The sequence below is a fragment of the Eurosta solidaginis genome, chromosome 5 (genome assembly GCF_040869045.1).
Source record: "Eurosta solidaginis isolate ZX-2024a chromosome 5, ASM4086904v1, whole genome shotgun sequence".
NCBI lineage: Eukaryota > Metazoa > Arthropoda > Insecta > Diptera > Tephritidae > Eurosta > Eurosta solidaginis.
This window is the reverse complement of record NC_090323.1, coordinates 259,965,650-259,986,940: the sequence shown is the minus strand read 5'-3', so window position 1 is coordinate 259,986,940 and position 21,291 is coordinate 259,965,650. Positions and strand designations below refer to the sequence as shown.

At 36.5% G+C, this 21,291-nt stretch overlaps 1 long non-coding RNA gene across 3 annotated transcripts in view; it reads left to right on the top strand.

Moving 5' to 3' along the window:
* Nucleotides 1-21,291, top strand: part of LOC137253339 (uncharacterized) — a 104,041-nt gene that overhangs the window by 34,562 nt on the left and 48,188 nt on the right. Inside the window, exon 3 of one of the 3 annotated variants that reach the window (XR_010953773.1) lies at nucleotides 16,521-16,644. This is a non-coding gene — a long non-coding RNA (uncharacterized lncRNA). Of the gene's footprint in view, nucleotides 1-16,520; nucleotides 17,502-21,291 lie in introns of those variants that run through there. The other 2 variants (XR_010953772.1, XR_010953774.1) reach the window with 2 other exon arrangements.

Here is a 21,291-nt window from a genome sequence, read left to right as displayed (position 1 = left end):
TTGATCCTCAGAGGTAGAGGAACCCCCCCCCCCCCCCCCCCCCTCCCCCCACTCCGTTGGAAGGACCCGGTGGAAAACGATTTAAACTCCCTTGGTGTGACCAATTGGCGCCGGTTGGCGGAGCGAAGGAGCGACTGGCGCGCCTTGTTGGACGGCCATAACCGTTTAGACGGTTAAGCGCCAATTAAGTAAGTAAGTAAGTAAGTATTGTTCCTCGGTGATATCCAATGCTGTTTAAGTTTCGGTCGTATTTCAATGAGGGCGGGAGGTAGTCTGATTTTACGTCCATGCCGGGAAGCTATTTGCAGTTGTCAGTTTATTCAAACATGATCCTGTTTCAACAGCCATACAATCTGAGTTTGTGCGCTATGGTTGCTGTGTAGTCCTGACAAACAGAGGTCGAAAATGAGGTTTACAATATTGTCTGCTCTAAATTATGCTTTCCTGATAGCATTCCTGGTAGACGTTGTCCTCCCCGAAGATTATCTCGCCTACATACACTAAATAGACACACATCTCTCTTCATCGCTCTCTTTTACTGTTTTCAGACAGACGGCTTATTGAATAATAAAGGCAGTTTTCTACATTAAGACGCTTATTGAGCTCAATCTTCCCTACAAAATTCGAATGTATAATTATTTCATTAGTGACTAATCGAATGCCTAATGAAGTCAAAAGCACAATGCATCTCTGTTGGGAGCGTTCAGTTTCTTAGTTTTTGGTGTGTTCAGTGCTTAAAAATGTCATTTGTCCAAGTAAATGTCATTGTCTGTCATATAGCATTGTCATTTTATTCGTTTGACATTTCATCCTTCATACTAATCGAGCAGCTACTTCTGTGTGAAAGCAAAAAATTTACGATTTCCTTAGAAGGTGAAATGAGATCATGAAGGTTATTGTCATTTTATTCGCTTGACATGTCATCCTTCATACTAATCGAGCAGTTACTTCTGTGTGAAAGCAAAAAATTTACGATTTCCTTAGAAGGTGAAATGAGATCATTAAATTTCTGTGTGAAAATAGTATTACTCTTTGCCCCCTAAATTGTCATCTCTGTGTTTTTCTTAGTATCTGGCTGCATAATCGTAAAACTTTTCTTCTACTTCGTCTTCTCGTCATCCCGCATCCATCCCTCCGCCCGCTTCCTCGCTGTCTCATCGTTACTTCCTACTATATAGTATATCTAGACTAAATACAATACAATGCACTCAATACTTATCTACAAGTTACTAGCCGACCCGACAATCCTTATCCTGCGCAAACTTTAGTTCTGTGTAAAGGAAAATCTCTCCATTTCTCCGCTTCTCTATTATACTTATCTCTCTTTTTCTTTCGTTCTTCTCCCGTCATCATCTATTCCTCTTTCTCCTTATTTGCAATATTTCATGCAATTCGGATAGTGTCGTAGTAAGTTCGAAAGATTCCAACATTTTTGATGTTAAATAAAGTGGCAAATCCTTTGATTTAACATAACTTTACCATGCCTCCCTCCAAATGCAAGCAATAGGTTGACGAAGTCTCATTGCTTTCCCATTAAAAGTTTAGCAGGAATAATAACGCACTTACAACGGCCTATAAAGGACTAAAATCTATTGAAACACTTATTGTCTAGTCCATTAGTCTTGTTCTCTTTTATATCAAAATTCTGAATAACCAGACGATTGGCGCATAAGCGTGTCACACCGACTACAGACCGCTGAAGTTGTACTGCAACTGAAAACAAACAAAAGATACAAATCAGGAAATGCTTTTAGGTTGCATTAGCAATTAAATGCGACAATTGTCGCTAACACAAATGTGGCACTGATTTGAAATGTTTGTCTTTTTTTCCCAACTGCGTTGCCTCTGAAGTGCAGTCAGCATCGTCATGGATTTAGAACTACGGCAAGTATTTGGCGGCCACCGTGGTGTGATGGTAGCGTGCTCCGCCTATCACACCGTATGCCCTGGGTTCAACTCCCGGGCAAAGCAACATCAAAATTTTAGAAATAAGATTTTTCAATTAGAAGAAAATTTTTCTAAGCGGGGTCGCCCCTCGGCAGTGTCTGGCAAGCGCTCCGATTGTATTTCTGCCATGAAAAGCTCTCAGTGAAAACTCATCTGCCTTGCAGATGCCGTTCGGAGTCGGCATAAAACATGTAGGTCCCGTCCGGCCAATTTGTAGGGAAAAATCAAGAGGAGCACGACGCAAATTGGAAGAGAAGCTCGGCCTTAGATCTCTTCGGAGGTTATCGCGCCTTACATTTATTTTTTTTTTTTTTAAGTATTTGCCATGTATAGCACGACAGATCTGAGTAATGTTGAAGAAGCACAGCTATACAAAGTCTTAGTATAAATGATGGGAGGTGGCATTGGCAAGCGCAGGCGCTAGCAAAGAATGCAATGCTTGATTAGTAGATCGGACGATGGATGATGCGCTACTATAAGATACCTTAGACACTGGCTACTAAATTTTAGCTAAAGTAGACTAAGTGGACAGTGGAGTCGAGCGGCGATCAAAGTTCGATTGAGCAAGGTGGAAGCAGTGGGATGATGCAGTGATGCTGCGGTGAATGAAAAACTGCGTTAATGAGCATCAACAAGGCACCACGCAGCCGGATATATTTAAAAATATTTGTGTTTTTGCTGTTGCATTAGTAAATGTATAATATTTATGTAAGAGTGCACAACCGATACATGTCTGTGTATACACATTTTTTTTATGAATGAAGCAGTCTTCTTAAGTGTGTATGTTTAGTTGGCCACCACAATGCGCCCACAATACAACTCAAATACTATAATTTGTAGATGCTGAAAGGCATTAAGCGCCACCTACATGCATACAAACAAATTACTGTATTTGATGTTGTTGTCATTAATGCGCCTATAGTCTCTTTGAATTATCAGTCTATGTATGGTCCAGTGTATCTCAGCAATGCATATTTTTATATATGCGTGTGTATAAGTGGGATGCTCTTTGCATTGAAATTGATAAAGAGAGCAATCTGCTGCAAGCTAAGAGTAATGATAATTGCGCTTTTGCTCTACGTGCAGCGCTGCCAGATGCGATTTTTTTTAAATAAAGTATTTTTCTAGCGTTTATTAGTAACGATTATTCAAATTTCTTATAAATATTTAAAAAAACTGGTCTATTCAAAATTTGGATTTTTAAATATCTACACCTGCGAGCAAAAAGGAATACTAAAAATGCTTAGCAAATTTAATATGTGAAATTCTTCTTGTATAATTAATTTCGAAATAATTTTTAAAAAAATTTTCGAAAGAATTTGAAAATTTCACAGAATTACATTCTGCATACAAATTTCCAGCTTTGATTTTTTAGAAGAATTTTGGTAATTTTTAATTAAAAAAGCAAAATTTTTAATTGTGTAACGAAAAGTTCTTAGCCGATTTCGAAAACATTTTCATTACATATGCATAAAAAATTCCAGATATAATTTTTTTTTTAGAATTTCAGAAGTTTTTTTTGAGTACGAGTATGCAGCTTTGTAGTCGAAAAAACTTTGTGTGCCAACATTTAAGAAAAAACAGCAACATTTTCTGCAAATCTTAATAACCAAAAAAAAATGTATTAATTCGAACGAAAACTTCGGAAAGATTTCAAACTTTCAACAAGTTTGTAAATTGCAAACTTTTTTTTTTACTTTTCTGAAACTTTTTGACTATAAACTGCACAGTGAAAACAAAAATATGTGTGGTACATATCTGCGAATAAAAAAGTAACAGCAATAAGTATTCGCAAAATTTATCAGAACTATCTACTTTCCTCAACGCAAACGTTTTCCATAAAGCTCGAGAGTTCCTAAAAATCTTCGTTTGTAGTCCAATTATTTTTGGTCCAACAAAGTATAAGTTTAAAGTCTCTCAAAATTCGACAAATTTTTTCCGCAGAGTATACGAAGAAAATAATTTTCGATATTCAAGTGACAATTTTTTAAAATTAAAAAAAGGTAAAAAATTTGATAAAATTGTAAATATTTTTGTTTTCAACTACTAACAGGGTACACATCCTACAGGTCTAAGGTGCTTTCTTTCATTTTCCGCTTCTAGCTTTGAAAATTATTGTTGGACGTAACTTACTGGCGTTTTGCTTGAAAAACTTTAGACGGCATAACAATATTGCTGAATAATACGCCCAAAGTTGTATATTTTGCGTTAAAATTTTTCAAATCACTTTAACTCATTTGCTTTTGCGAAAGTCTAAAAGTCATTGCTTAACAAAGAATAAACTAGTAGCTCCCTAGCACAACTTATATGGGACATATTCTTCTTTGCCCCACGTTGGGCGCCACTTTTTCCACGTAAGTGTAAAACAACGAAAAGGGTTTACAAATGAGTTACTATATGAACATTTCAATTACTATCAAAAAATATATTTTATTTTTAGAAAAAGGTGATAAAATTAATAAAATAAGATTTTCCTTAGAAACCAATATGTGAAAATTTTTTGGAAAAGAGAGAAATTTTTGATGCGGCTATATTCAATCGACGAATCTTCATAAAAATGCGCAGTTTTCTAGACTACTTCCTCTGGCAACGCTGACCATAGCATAGATAATCTAAAGTACATATGCACTTATTGATAACCGTACACCCACCCATTTGAAATATTTTTTTTTCATTCGCTTAAATTACAAGAATGCGGCCATGAGTAAAAAGATACAAAGCCGAAATGAAATACATATTTTTGCTTTTATTAATTTTGTTTAATGTGACTTACAGTGCTAGCGATGGGCGATTTCGAGTGTTTGAAGAACCGGCTTTGTTGACTCCGGTTCCAAGTTGGCACGGACTGCTACTTTTCCAATAAGTAAGTTAGGATTATTTTCGGGTATAATATAGTTGAGTCTCGGTACTTTGAGATCTGCTTTTCGTTTACTTCAGGCTCGAGTTTTTCTGCTTTAGTTCCATTTTTAAACCTTTTGGAACTTTAAGACTCATTCTTCGTGAAGTTTTTTTCTATAGACCAAATTCATGTGCGTTAAATAATATTGATTCATAAATACTCTTAAGTTTTCGGTTCATAATACGCATTCCTTGAGCCCCGAGATAATCTGGAACTGAGTTGCCTTTTATTTAGTCCCCAATTCTTTTCTTTTCAATACCATATTTCATATTTCCAGATTCGGTCTCGGTTTAGTGCATAACTACTACATATATGAATTATTATCTGTATGTATCTATATATATAAAAATGAATTGCTGTTCGTTAGTCTCGCTAAAACTCGAGAACGGCTGAACGGATTTATCTTATCTTGGTCTTGAATTATTCGTGGAGGTCTAGGGAAGGGTTAAAAGGTGAGAAAAATTCGAATACTTGCCGGGAAAATACTCAAAATCTAATATATAAAATTCTTCTGTCACGGTTTTAGAGGCTGAACTCCTCCGAAACGGCTGAACCGATTCTCATGAAATTTTGTGAGCATATTGGGTAGGTCTGAGAATCGGCCAAAGTCTACCTTTTTTTTCGCTACGTGTCTAGGGTCTTGAGATCAAAACGTGGACCCGGGTACCCCTAGAATGTGTTTATACAATATCGATATCAAATGAAAACTGTTGATGAGTGCTATAGTACAGGATAATTTTCATACAACTGGGAGGCTAGGGTCTCGAGATATAGCCCAAAAGGTGGACCCGGATACCCCTAGAATGTGTTTATACAATATGGATATCAGATGAAAGCTGTTGATGAGTGCTAGAGTACAGGATAATTTTCATACAACTGGGAGGGAATGGTCTCGATATATAGCCCAAAACGTGGACTCGGGTACCCCTAGAATGTGTTTATACAGTATGGATATCAAATGAAAGCTGTTGATGAGTGCTAAAGTACAAGATAATTTTAATACAACTGGGAGGCTAGGGTCTCGAGATATAGCCCAAAACGTGGACCCGGGTACCCCTAGAATGTGTTTATACAATATGGATATCAAATGAAAGCTGTTGATGAGTGCTATAGCACAGGATAATTTTCATGCAACTGAGAGGGTAAGGTCTCGAGATATAGCCCAAAACGTGGACCCGGGTACCCCTAGAATGTGTTTATACAATATGGATATCAAATGAAAGCTGTTGATGAGTGCTATAGTACAGGATAATTTTCATACAACTGGGAGGGAATGGTCTCGATATATAGCCCAAAACGTGGACCCGGGTACTCCTAGAATGTGTTTATACAATATGGATATCAAATGAAAGCTGTTGATGAGTGCTATAGTACAGGATAATTTTCATACAACTGGGAGGCTAGGGTCTCGAGATATAGCCCAAAACGTGGACCCGGGTACCCCTAGAATGTGTTTATACAATATGGATATCAAATGAAAACTGTTGATGAGTGCTATAGTACAGGATAATTGTCATACAACTGGGAGTCTAGGGTGTCGAGATATAGCCCAAAACGTGGACCCGGGTACCCCTAGAATGTGTTTATACAATATGGATATCAAATGAAAACTGTTGATGAGTGCTATAGTGCAGGATAATTTTCATACAACTGGGAGGCTACGGTCTCGAGATATAGCCCAAAACGTGGACCTGGGTACCCCTAGAATGTGTTTATACAATATGGATATGAAATGGAAGCTGTTGATGAGTGCTATAGTACAGGATAATTTTCATACAACTGGGAGGATAGGTTCTCGAGATATAGCACAAAACGAGGACCCGGATACACCTAGAATGTGTTTTTACATTATGGGTATCAAATTGAAGCTGTTGATGTATGCTTTAGTACCGGGTAAGTTTTACATCACTGGGTGACTACGGTCTCGAGATATAGGCCAAGACATGGACCCGGATACACCTAGAATGTGTTTTTATATTATGGGTATCAAATTGATGCTGTTGATGTGTGCTATAATACAGAGTAAGTTTTACACCGCTGAGTGACTAGGGTCTCGAAATATAGGCCAAAACATGGACCCGGATACCGCTAGAATGTGTGTGTATTATGGATATCAAATGAAAGCTGTTTCTGAGCGCTCTAAAGTTCATTGTGATTTTCGATTTAGTCGCATCAACCTGGCAAAAGTGATAAATATGCATGCGAAGCCGAAATAAAGACATGAATTAATAATACCCACGTACTTATTTGCACACGTCCTATTCCATTTGCCTGAAATTTCGTATATAAATTTGCCTATATTAGTATTAACGATGCTTTTTTCCGGGAAGTATAATAGAGATGACTGGGACTGGGATTAGGACTAGGACTGGGACTGAGACTCAGACTCGGAGTGGGACTGGCACTGAAACTCGGAATGGGACTGGAACAAAATACATACCACCCTCTGGGACTGGCAATAAGAGATGAAGAAGAAGGAGAAAAACTTGAGAGAAAAGAAAAGAGAGAAGGAGACTGAGAAAGAGATAGAATTAGACGAAGATGGAGATGAAGCGAAAAAGACGGAGGGAGGAGTGAATAAAGAGATTAGGAAAAAGTGTAGAGGGGTAGGGCAGAGTTAGACGGAAAAAGCTTATTAAAATGTATGCAAATAGGTCAAATTTAGGGCAGAAAAACGTCTGCCGGGTCTGCTAGTCATATATAAAAAAGATATTTTAATTGGCGTCATCAATGATTTGAAGTGAAAACTTTGCTTTTAATATCAAATGGGGTGGTTCGAAAAACACGTCTCGTTCTTAAGCCGTACATAATTTTTTTTTGTGCAAAATGATTTATTCTAAATTTTTATGAATTTCTGATACGTACACCGCTATTTAGCTTAAGATAAATATGTACTCCAGCTTAGGAAGTATCATAGTATGATGCACATAGAACAAATTTTTCACAAAAAACATTTTCGGATATAAAAAACTTACTACTTAGTATCACTATCACCTAACGTTTCCGGATTTCCTGAGGTTCAATTAGGTTGACCTAGCCGGTCCCTTAAAATCCTCACATAAATGGTATGGACACATTCAGTTTGGAAATTTGATCAAATTTTTAAACTTTATGAACTAAATTGGAAACCTCTTAACTTACTACTATTTTTTTTATAAGGTTTAAATTTTAAACTTATTTTATAAAATCTCGAAATTGTTTTAAAACTACTAAAATTTAAATAAGTAAGAAATTTTAGACTATTCTGGTCTGAAAACAAAACCAAAAAGTTTCAAAAGTCTAAAAATTGAAATTCCTATCACTTCTGGATTTAAAAAACCCAAAAGTTGAAACACATGAGGTGTTATGATATGTTTTTTTAAACAGATGTGATAACTCAGTTGGTGGAGCGCACTACTGTAATCCGGAGCACGTCTGTTCGAAACCTTGCCCCCGCTCACTAGATTATTATATTTTTCCAAATCCCAGTGTAGACTTCGCTGGTTTAGTAGCCCGTATAAACTAAATTTGGAACCAAATTTGGTTTGGTCATATACATATGTAGTACAAAAAATTTTCAGATTTAGGCTCAATTTTTTAACGCGTGTAGTGTTACTAGATGTTAATCCAATGAACAAACTAAAAAAATAACCTTCAAGATACTCGCCCTATTGGAAAATACTGAAAATTTGATTCGGCATAAGGACAAGGTGTCAGCATGTCAATAAAAAAGTTTACTCGACTGCAGTTTGCGCAGTTTTCTTCCAATATCTTAGCTGCTTTGGTGCCGCGGCTTCCACCTCCACCTGTATGATACTGTAGTGATCTGCCAGCTTGTACTATCTCCTTATTACCGGATCGGTACAGTACATAATAGTCAAAGTTCCAAAAGTTTTGTTTCATCGGCGCATACGTGTATCGTGTCTTCCGACATTTTCGCGCCCTTGCCCTACCTATACTCGGTCTCGAAGGTCATCGCCGAAGTTCATGCTTCCTTACATTTTAGAGCAATATTAAATATATCCACAAAAGTTGGATGAGAGAGTGAAAAAAAATTCTGGAAAATAACTCAAAATATTTAAATTTTTGCCAAAAATTACAAGACTCATTTTTTTTTTCATTAACTTTACAGTTCTTGCGAAGGAGAAAAAAACTTGTACAAAATTACGTAAAATGATTAAAATTTTTTTCAAAAAGTCGAGTAATATTAAAGTTTCAACGAAAAAAAAAAATTCTGAATGGCTTTTTTATAGTTTAGAGCTCCTGCCTTTTTTCAGAAAGTTTGTAAAATAATAAAAATTGCGAAAAAATTTTAAATAAATACTTTTTTTTGATTAAACGAAAACAAATATTCTCACTTTCCAAAAAAGTTTAAAAATTTTAAAATTTAAAAAACTTGTAAAGCTTTTCTAAAAAGTTTTCTTCAAACTACATTAAATAATTAAAAAATTTTCAGAAGGTCGAAAAATGTTAAAGCTTTAAAAAACATTTTCTGCGCAGCTTTTAGTAGTTGTAGACTTCCTAATAAAGTTGCGGTGGATTCACATTACTTCAAAAAGTCGAAAAATATAAACATTTCATAAAATTTTAAATAAAAACCAATTGAAAAAATTTTCAACATTTTTTAAAAAGTCGGATGTTTAGAAAAAAAACTATAAAAACCGTTCTGAGCCGCTTTTTAATGGTTCTAGAGCTCTTGAAAAGAAAAAAAAACTACGTCGAATATTTACAAAAATTCGGAAAATAAAAATATTATATAATTTTTTTTTGAAAACTTCTAAAAAGTAAAAAATTAGAAGAAAACTACGCCAAATATAGAAATTTTGGTGGAATTGTGGAAGAGAGAAAATTTCTATTTCATTTTGTAACAAACTTCTAAGAAATATAAAAAGTAAAATAAGGAGTTTTGCTCAAATAGTTCGGCTGTACAGCATATTTTTTAAAATAGTGTAACATTGGTCTTAAAAAAGCTTTGGGTTCTTTCCAGCATCATATTTAGAATATTCATTCATACACCTTTGACCTCACACCCAATATACCATTCAAAATCACTTGCTTTCAGCCACAACGACCCTCGATCAAATTAAATTGGCGTTTACAGCATCAAACATTTCATATGAAAACATAAACAAATATATTCGAATGTACATACATAAACAAACACGTATATACCACCTGATGTGAAAATTTCGTTAGGCCCTTTGAACTTTCTCAAGTTTAGTACCAAGTTACATCTCCAAAAAAAAAAAAAAAAAAATTGCTTTACATGGGTGCCACTTAAATTTCACTTAATTTATGTCTACTTTTCAAAGATCAAAAGGATTTTCTTTGATTAAAAATTCACAAGACGTTTGTTATGATAAAACTCGTGGATAAACTTTAAAATGTGAAAACTCGACCACCTATAAAGTTTGTTGTGTGCCGGATGCATTGATCTAGTGCAGTGTCGGAATGAGAAATGAGCAATTAACCTCCTGGCAGGTGGGGCATACAAATGTACATACTTACATATATATATACGTGTTGCCTTGAATTGATAAACAAATGTTGCATTGTTGTGCATTCGTATGTTTGTAAATAAAAGTATGTTTATAAATGTATGTGTGTTTGATTTTATATATGTATGGACGTACGTGTAACTACATCAGCTGTCTGCATGCGAAATCAGCTGCTTACTAAATATGTATTATATCGAAATATTTTTGTGTATGTGTAAACGTGTATGTAATACGTCTCTATGAATGTATCAGCAACGGATGATGTGAGTGAAAGCAGTTAAAATTAATTGCGGTAAATGAAAATGGTAATAATAGAAATTGCGCATAACAACACGAAATTTTTCATTGATATCTAGCTATATATATGTATGCACAGTCTCGTGCAGAAAAGCAGCATTATTTCTACTATATATACATAAATCATATCTGCAAATTTTAGTGTCGGCTTAAAATTGCGAAACGTTTTAAAAACTCTTAGAAAAGTAGCTCCTGTAGTCTTATTCATTCTCAATAGTAGAAAGAATCTCCAAGGCATATAAGGTGCGCATTAAAATGTGCAATATAAAAGAAATCCCACTAAATATTGCATGTTTATAGGAACATTTGATACACCTTGCAGCATTTTGGGCGTTGTAGTTCTTGCAGATTGGTTTTCGCATGCGCCCTCTGAAGCAGAGAAAGCATATTTCCTACGCCGTTGAGAACATTATAGAGTTCCTTGTGGTTGGTACAATCACTATTTGCCGTCCCGCTACGAAAAAGGAGGTAACCGAAACTTTGTTCCAAAACGCACACTTGTGATATGGCTTTAACCGGTCGTCAACTGACCATATAACGCATGGAGCGATGGTATTCCCTGCCTTGGACTTGCAGTGCAATTTTAATAAATTTTCTTTTTCATGGTCACATGAACATGGTAGGCAACGGGAACGCAGGCAAACTTGCAAAAGTAGGGGCATTTCTAGAAGCCACTGAGGTGGTCAAGATGCATCTTCCCCACATATAAATCATAAAAACATACATATATAATAGGTTTCAATAGAAGCGGTCTGTAACTGGAACTCTAGTTGCGACTGTATGATCAAATATAGTCGACTATCGATATGAAAACAAAATCTATGTATAGAATTAGTGCTCTAATCACGGGACACTAACCGCTGGGCCAACACGCTGCGAAAACATATGCTGGGCTGCTAAAGAGTTTTGGAACTTAAGCAAATAGCAGAATGAAGCGTAAAGGACCATCGATCTACCCAAAATTCGAAAGAAATGTAACGTAACAGCGGCAACAACAAATATTTTCAGGAAAAAGTGTACCACAATTACTGCCCGTTAGCTACTTGAGCCCAAGCGTTTATGATCGGACATAATTTCAACAAACGTAAAGGACATACTGTGTATACTCCAGCTATAGACAGGAAACCTGGTCCTGGTTCACCGCCCGACTATAGCAAAGTGATAAAAGCAATATCTGCGATTAAATTTAATCAAGCGCAGGCAAGCGACCGAATACTAACATATCTGTATAACAACTGAGGCGAAAAGTTGGTGAATGTGGCTTCAGGTCTGATTAATCTCGTATCGTTAAGATTTTCACGATACGCCAATGGCAACTTAAGTCGACATGTTAAAGGTTGCGGAGTGGCCATATTAAATCGTTCTCCAGATGATTGGGCTATTCGCTTCATTTCACTAGTATCCGGAACGTGCCAGATCAAGAACCAGCAGAGGATGATACTCCGCAAAACCTTCCGATAGTGCCTTTACGCTACAAGATCATTCGATTTTGCTCGTTTCACAGTTTTAACCACTACTGTTGTGAGTAAAGTCACAAACTAAAACTTTTTGTGTGACCAAAGCAAATAAAATGCTGTGTTTACATTCTAGTTTTAAGTCACTTGTTTCCTGCTGTAACCAAATTAACATTGAGAGTAAATTACAAAAATACATATGAGTGTATGTAATCATATAAGTATTCAAAGGCGCGAATAATTTTAACTTGTGTTTGCTCTACGCATCTTTATACGCATTAAAAAGTAACCATAAAATGTTAAATTTAGCTGTGCCTGATCGACATAAAAAATTATTATAACCTTTGCACAGGGTATGACCAGTATTTCCATTAGGAGACGAATGCAGTTTTCCGTTGTATAAATATTTTCTACACGTTCGACCCACGTATTGTCCGGTTAGTTCGCTAAATTAAACATTTTCCTCACTTATTCGCACTAAATTTGTGTACACTGTATTATGGTTGTTTTTTTTTTTGAAAAGGGCTCACCAGTGATTTGGATTCGGCATTTTGTTCACCAATATGCTCGTATTTAATATCAATGCAAACAAAATAATTATTTAATAATTTGGGAAAAATTTAAACAACGTGACATCAGGACGGACAAGGCGACAGCTGTTTCGATTATACCTTGTAAATCTCTTCAAAGCCTTTTCCCCCGGGAGTGGGAGTCGAACTCGCACCCCTACGATGGTTGAAATGGTTGTAAACGCATTCAGCTACGTCATGCCTGTTGTGAAGTCTTTCCCAATTGCCTTCTTTTTGCATATTTTAATCTTTTACACATTGCATACTTCGTATGCAATTATGTGTTAAAGCTATGCTTGGTATGGCGGTTTTCAAAGAAACTTTGGTTTTGTTGCTGTTTTCGTTCTATTTATAGAACTACAACGAATTAACCAATTTTGTCTGTTTTGTTTGTCATTATTAATAACTCTATTTTTATTTTTTTCCTGATTGAAAACAACATTTTTAGTACTAAAGGTTTTGTAAACAAAGCAATGTTTTCAAACTTGTCAGATCTCAAACATTTTTTTCGTAGATTATCCTAGAAATGGTTTTTACATAAGCTGTTCTTTAAAATTTCCGTCTGCAAGGCGGAGAAATTGTTTAAATATTCAATTGTTTATTGAAAATTTATTGCAAACCAACAACAAAAACAATTTTTGCAAAAAAATTTTTGTGCCCTGTACTTTAATGTCTTTTGAATCTATACCTAAAAAATTTTCCCATTTGGACGCTTACTTTCAATAAAAAATAAACAATTAATTTCCCAAAACAATCCAAAAATATTTAATTGCCAATTTAAAAAAAACCATGCAGAATTTTGCAACAAAATTCACACAGTGTTCTTCTCGACGACAAGTCTCGGCGCTGACCAAATAACATCGCCAAATATTGACTTTGGAGAAAACGGTGCTCAGTTGAAAAAGCCTTACCCTATATAAAACTAATGGCGGCCACCGTGGTGTGATGGTAGCGTACTCCGCCTACCACACCGTATGCCCTGGGTTCGCACCCGGGCAAAGCAACATCAAAATTTTAGAAATAAGGTTTTTAAATTAGAAGAAAATTTTTCTAAGCGGGGTCGCCCCTCGGCAGTGTTTGGCAAGCGCTCCGGGTGTATTTCTGCCATGAAAAGATCTCAGTGAAAACTCATCTGCCGTGCAGATGCCGTTCGGAGTCGGCATAAAACATGTAGGTCCCGTCCGGCCAATTTGTAGGGAAAATCAAGAGGAGCACGACGCAAATTGGAAGAGAAGCTCGGCCTTAGATCTCTTCGGAGGTTATCGCGCCTTACATTTATTTTATTTTTTTTATAGAAAACTAATAGCGTTTTCTTTTCTGGCTAAAGTGTTACACTTTTTGTACGCCGCGCAAGGGTTGTTGTCCTATTCTAAAAAACAGGCAACGCCTTTACGGGGTATTTCGTTCTTTTGTGAAAATTGTTGCCTGCTCGCAACGCAAAAGCGTTACACTTTTACCCTGTACAAAATGGCGGTGTGGCAGTGCAGCTCTGTGAAACTTTTAACTCGCTCTTAAGTTCCACATATACTCTGTTAATATGAGTGAATATGGTGAGTTGAAATGTTCTTTGTATGCACTATAAATGTTGAATATCTTCTGGGGTAGGAGTAACTCTATTAAGGCTTTACCATTTACTTAGACAACAATTTATTTCAGAAAAGAAAACGCTATAAATGTTTCCAGCTGTAGTTTGAGTGTACTTTTTGTGTGCAATTCCTTGACTTTTGTTGAAAATTTATTAACTGTTTTATTTTCTTTAAATAATCAGATATTGCTGATATATTTAAATTTATATTTATATTATATTATATTTATATCATATATATATATATATCTTTTTTATTTTTCCGCAAATTAATTGGACACAGTATATCATTATAAAATAAAGAAAAGTTCAATGCAACTGGATGCAGTTTTCTTGTCCATCACTGTAGACAGGGTGCCTACATATATGGAAATACTTTTTTTTTGCTCATTTTACTAACACATGCATATATCTGTGCTTGCCTGCATACATAAATATGTTCATATGTACGAAAGAGTGGGAAGTGCACTTGTTAGAAGGCGAATTATGGAATCAAGTAATAATTTTTATGAATGAAACACATGCGAGTTCATTGAACTAAACATTTTTTATGTATAGCTGCATAGCGAATATTATGTATATAAGTAGAGTATGTATGTACACTAGTTTGTACGTTTTAGCACATTTGCCTTAGGGTATATATGTATGTATATATGCATTTTGCATACATGTTTGTGGCACTGTATATATACATACATATGTAGATATATATGAGTATGTATGCTAGCAGACAGAAGAAATCATTTAGCCTTAGCTAAGACACAATTGTATGCTTTATAGGTGTTATGAGAAATTATTACTGTGCCATAGATGACTGTGAATAATAAAAACTTCAGAATTAGACAACTGAATTGCATTTCACATATACATAAATGCGCATAGTACATGACAGAAGAATCTTTATTTTAATAGTAGCTTCTCCTGAACCGCCGATGTTGAGCATTATTCGCATTAGGGCTTCACTTCTTCTAGAAACTTTCTCTCCCATCGCCCAAAAGTTCTCCTTAAAAAATAATTTTGAGTAAATGTTTAATCCCAAATATTTCAAAAAAGGGATTTATTCAACTTTACTCACCTACAGTCCGCTTTGAGGTCACCAAAACCATTTCTTTTTTATTGCTAGCAATTTCCAGCCCCATGTTCGTCAGCCATTTCTTGATTATTCCTGCGGCGTCATTACATAATGCTTGGAGATACAGTTTCTTGGTCACTGCTACTACGACAATATCATCCGCATAGCCGACAATTTGAGTGCCTCCGGGAAGGTCAATTTGTAGTACACCGTCATACATTGCATTGAGTTGAGTTGCTGTGCTTTCTTGGGCCCCCATTCGTATCAAAGAGGAGTAATCTGTCGCTAAAATATGTATGTATGTAGCTACCAATTATTCTGAACAGGTAGGCAGGTGTGCCAAAGTTTCGTAGCACTGTCATTGTGTGCATCCGCTGTTAAAAGCATTTCTAATATCCAAATTAATCAGTGCACAGAGCTTTCCTTTATTATGACCACTGTTATGGCCGCGCGGGCTATTTTGACAACTGTTTGTATTGCATCTATCGTGGATCTTAAGCTGTATAAGATGACAGAAGAATCTAATACACTGAATATAACTGTAGCTGTATCAAAGTTATCGATTATTTAATAACTCTCAGCAGTCAGGCCTTGAAGGGTTCAGTTTTATTATAAACACTGTAGTAGAGTTTCCTAAATAACAGTTTTACCCAACTGATTTTCTTTAGAAGTTTAGTTCAGACCTGCACTTTTTGCAAACTTTACTGTCTCCAAAAGGGTTTGAATACAAAAACTAATACCTTCTGAAATTCGTCGCTGAAGTTGTTTATACTTTTACATTTATAATAAGGCATAACTTTAGACGATGTGGTTTGCCTATCATTATATGTGCAAGTATGCAATGCTTTTAGGTGTATGTGATTTAAATTTTGAATAACAAAAAGAACCTCTTTTAGATATTAATAATAATATAGTTTACAAAAACTAAAAAACACGCAAATATGGTGCCGTTTTAGTATGTACAATCTACTTAGATATTTGATGTTAATAACACAGAGGCTCGTGTCTGCGCTATTAAGCACAACTCGTTTTGTAGCGAGTTATTTAACCACTGCCGCGAGTCTTCAATAATTGCCGCTAGGTGGGTCTAACTCTATTTTGGCCGCCTAGCCTAAAGAGTTACAAACAAGTATACATACAAGTGAAGCTAATATAAGCGTGCTAAAAATTATGCGCAGTGAAAGTTTCAACTAATTTATTGAATTTGTTTATATTTACAGAAAATATTTACATCGTTTAAAACAGCTACTTGGTGAGATATTGTTTTGAAAATCTTGGAAAACATACTTGTGTATTCCCATAAACGAAACTGAAAATGTGTTTGCCGCTTGAGGATGCTGCAAGGTATGTATAAAAATCTATGTTAAATTGTCGATCAATAAAGACCTTACAAAGAGCGAACGAGTACATAGTGTTGTATGAAAATTTATGTTAAAAAAATTCTTTTATTGGGTCGTGTGAACAAAAAAATAGGTATAAGCTGTTTCTTTAAGATTTCAGAAATTTGACATAAATTTGTATGGAAAATTTCAAAATTTAATTAAAGCCATAAAAAGCAAACAATTATTTATTCACTCAGCCCATTGCGTGAAAAGTAAAAATTTTTCCAGTTTTCAATTATGTGTCCAACAAAAAAGCTTTAAGTCTTCAAATTAATATTTATTCGTTTGCATTTAAAATTAATCAACTAAATAAAATTGCGAAATAATTTTGCAAACAATCAGACTGTAAGATCTCACTAAGTCACAGACGACATTCTCAGCGTCATTGTTGGCGGTCATCATTGCAATCAGCGTCACGAACACAGCCAAGGTGTGCATATATGTATTTGGCGACGTCAACGCTGCCATTGCCATCCATCGGAATCGTTATCGGCAAATCCAGCAACATCAACGTCATCGGCACGCTAATTTGCATCCGTTACATTTACATGCTTGCATATTTCCACATATGTATACAGTAGCGTTCAAAAAATTTCGGCAATATTAAAAAAAAAAAACAAACATAAACATTAGTTTAACTCACAAGTACTTTATTACATATTTTTTTTTGAAGCGAGACAATGATTTTCAAATAACGCTATTTACATATTTCTGTTTTTTTTTCGCTCACAGCTGTACATCTGCCACACAAATGCATAAATGCATTTAGGTGATTTGCTTGGCTTGCTTTTTGCTGCAGTGCCTTGTTGTGCCGTTAGATAAAATTCTCAGAGCTTTTTTAGTTTTTGTGCACGACTATATGTTGCACTAAATGCTTACTTTTTTTTTTTTTTTTTGTAATTTCTGTTGTTAGTTTTTGTAATCGTATGTCTGATAGCCGAGGAAAACTGCATTCATTGAGAAAAAAATGTTAATTTTGCGAGTACATAGTTCATTCATTAACATTTAAAAGTACTTGCTTCTATGTACATATATGTCTATGATGTATGTATGTGTCTTATTGCACATATGTATATTTGTATAAAATATGTATGCAGCTTTTTTGTGACTTGTCAGATATTACATAAAATGCGCATTGGTAATATTCAATTATTTTTACATTTTGAAAAAATAATTCGACTTAGAATATGGTTAAGATTTACTACCAAATTAAGATCAGTTCTATTGAATCCGTTCATAGAATGTCTGCTGCATTAGCATTATCTTGATTCTCATATACATATGTACAAATTTGCTAAGCTCTAAACGTTTGGTAGTACGGTGGAATATTGGAAAGTTTATCGCGTGTGTAACAATTTTTTTAACTTTTTAAAAACAAACAATTTTATTATGAACAAGTAAGGAAGGCTAAGTTCGGGTGTAACCGAACATTACATACTCAGTTGAGAGCTATGGAGACAAAATAAGGAAAATCACCATGTAGGAAAATGAACCTAGGGTAACCCTGGAATGTGGTTGTATGACATGTGTATCAAATGGAAGGTATTAAAGAGTATTTTAAGAGAGAGTAGGCCATAGTTCTATGGATGGACGCCATTTAGGGATATCGCCATAAAGGTGGACCAGGGCTGACTCTAGAATTTGTTTGTACGATATGGGTATCAAATGAAAGGTGTTACTGAGCATTTTAAGAGGGAGTGGGCCTTAGGTCTATCGGTGGACGTCTTTTCGAGATATCGCCATAAAGGTGGACCAGGGGTGACTCTAGAATATGTTTGGACGATATGGGTATCAAATGAAAGCTGTTAATGAGTATTTTGAAAAGGAGTGATACTTAGTTCCATAGGTGGACGCCGTTTCGAGATATCGCCATTAGGGTAGGCCAGGGGTGACTCTAGAATGTTTGTACGATATGGGTATCAAACGAAAGGTGTTACTGAGCATTTTAAGAGGGAGTGGGCATTAGGTCTATAGGTGGACGCCTTTTCGAAATGTCGCCATTAGGGTGGGCCTAGAATGTTGTAGAATGGGTGACTCTAGAATGTTTGTACGATATGGGTATCAAACGAAAAGTGTTACTGAGCATTTTAAGAGGGAGTGGGCATTAGGTCTATAGGTGGACGCCCTTTCGAGATATCGCCATTAGGGTGGGCCAGGGGTGACTCTAGAATGTGTTTGTACGATATGGGTATCAAATGAAAGGTGGTAATGACTATTTTAAAAGGGAGTAATCCTTAGTTCTATAGGTGGACGCCGTTTCGAGATATCGCCATAAAGGTGGACCAATAAATAAAATAAGGGGTGACTCTAGAATGTTTGTACGATATGGGTATCAACCGAAAGGTGTTACTGAGCATTTTAAGAGGGAGTGGGCATTAGGTCTATAGGTGGACGCCTTTTCGAGATATCACCATTAGGGTGGGCCAGGGTGACTCTAGAATGTGTTTGTACGATATGGGTATCTAATGAAAGGTGGTGATGAGTATTTTAAAAGGGAGTAATCCTTAGTTCTATAGGTGGACGCCTTTTCGAGATATCGCCATAAAGGTGGACCAAGGGTGACTCTAGAATGTTTGTACGATATGGGTATCAAACGAAAGGTGTTACTGAGCATTTTAAGAGGGAGTGGGCATTAGGTCTATAGGTGGACGCCTTTTCGAGATATCGCCATTAGGGTGGGCCAGGGGTGACTCTAGAATGTTTGTACGATATGGGTATCAAACGAAAGGTGTTACTGAGCATTTTAAGAGGGAGTGAGCATTAGGTCTATAGGTGGACGCCTTTTCGAGATATCGCCATTAGGGTGGGCCAGGGGTGACTCTAGAATGTTTGTACGATATGGGTATCAAACGAAAGGTGTTACTGAGCATTTTAAGAGGGAGTGGACATTAGGTCTATAGGTGGACGCATTTTCGAGATATCGCCATTAGGGTGGGCCAGGGGTGACTCTAGAATGTTTGTACGATATGGGTATCAAACGAAAGGTGTTCTGAGCATTTTAAGAGGGAGTGAGCATTAGGTCTATAGGTGGACGACTTTTCGAGATATCGCCATTAGGGTGGGCCAGGGGTGACTCTAGAATGTTTGTACGATATGGGTATCAAAAGAAAGGTGTTACTGAGCATTTTAAGAGGGAGTGGGCATTAGGTCTATAGGTGGACGCCTTTTCGAGATATCGCTATTAGGGTGGGCCAGGGGTGACTCTAGAATGTGTTTGTACGATATGGATATCAAATTAAAGGTATTAATGAGGGTTTTAAAAGCGAGTGGCCCTTAGATGTATATGTGAAGGCGTTCTCGCGATATCGAATTTATTTATATATGCAATACCACTAACAGTATTCCTGCCAAGATTCCAAGGGCTGTGACTCTAGAATGTGTTTGTATGGTATGGGTATCAAATGAAAGATGGTAATGCGTATTTTAAAAGGGAGTAATCCTTAGTTCTATAGGTGGACGCCTTTTCGAGATATCGCCATAAAGGTGGACCAAGGGTGACTCTAGAATGTTTGTACGATATGGGTATCAAAGGAAAGGTGTTACTGAGCATTTTAAGAGGGAGTGGGCATGAGGTCTATAGGTGGACGCCTTTTCGAGATATCGTCATTAGGGTGGGCCAGGGGTGACTCTAGAATGTGTTTGTACGATATGGGTATCAAACGAAAGGTGTTACTGAGCATTTTAAGAGGGAGTGGGCATTAGGTCTATAGGTGGACGCCTTTTCGAGATATTGCCACTAGGGTGGGCCAGGGGTGACTCTAGAATGTTTGTACGATATGGGTATCAAACGAAAGGTGTTACTGAGCATTTTAAGAGGGAGTGGGCATTAGGTCTATAGGTGGACGCCCTTTCGAGATATCACCATTAGGGTGGGCCAGGGGTGACTCTAGAATGTGTTTGTACGATATGGGTATCAAATGGAAGGTGGTAATGAGTATTTTAAAAGGGAGTAATCCTTAGTTCTATAGGTCGACGCCTTTTCGAGATATCGCCATAAAGGTGGACCAAGGGTGACTCTAGAATGTTTGTACGATATGGGTATCAACCGAAATGTGTTACTGAGCATTTTAAGAGGGAGTGGGCATTAGGTCTATAGGTGGACGCCTTTTCGAGATATCGGCATTAGGGTGGGCCAGGGGTGACTCTAGAATGTTTGTACAATATGGGTATCAAACGAAAGGTGTTACTGAGCATTTTAAGAGGGAGTGAGCATTAGGTCTATAGGTGGACGCCTTTTCGAGATATCGCCATTAGGGTGGGCCAGGGGTGACTCTAGAATGTTTGTACGATATGGGTATCAAACGAAAGGTGTTACTGAGCATTTTAAGAGGGAGTGGGCATTAGGTCTATAGGTGGACGCCTTTTCGAGATATCGCCATTAGGGTGGGCCAGGGGTGACTCTAGAATGTTTGTACGATATGGGTATCAAACGAAAGGTGTTACTGAGCATTTTAAGAGGGAGTGGACATTAGGTCTATAGGTGGACGCCTTTTCGAGATATCGCCATTAGGGTGGGCCAGGGGTGACTCTAGAATGTTTGTACGATATGGCTATCAAACGAAAGGTGTTACTGAGCATTTTAAGAGGGAGTGGGCATTAGGTCTATAAG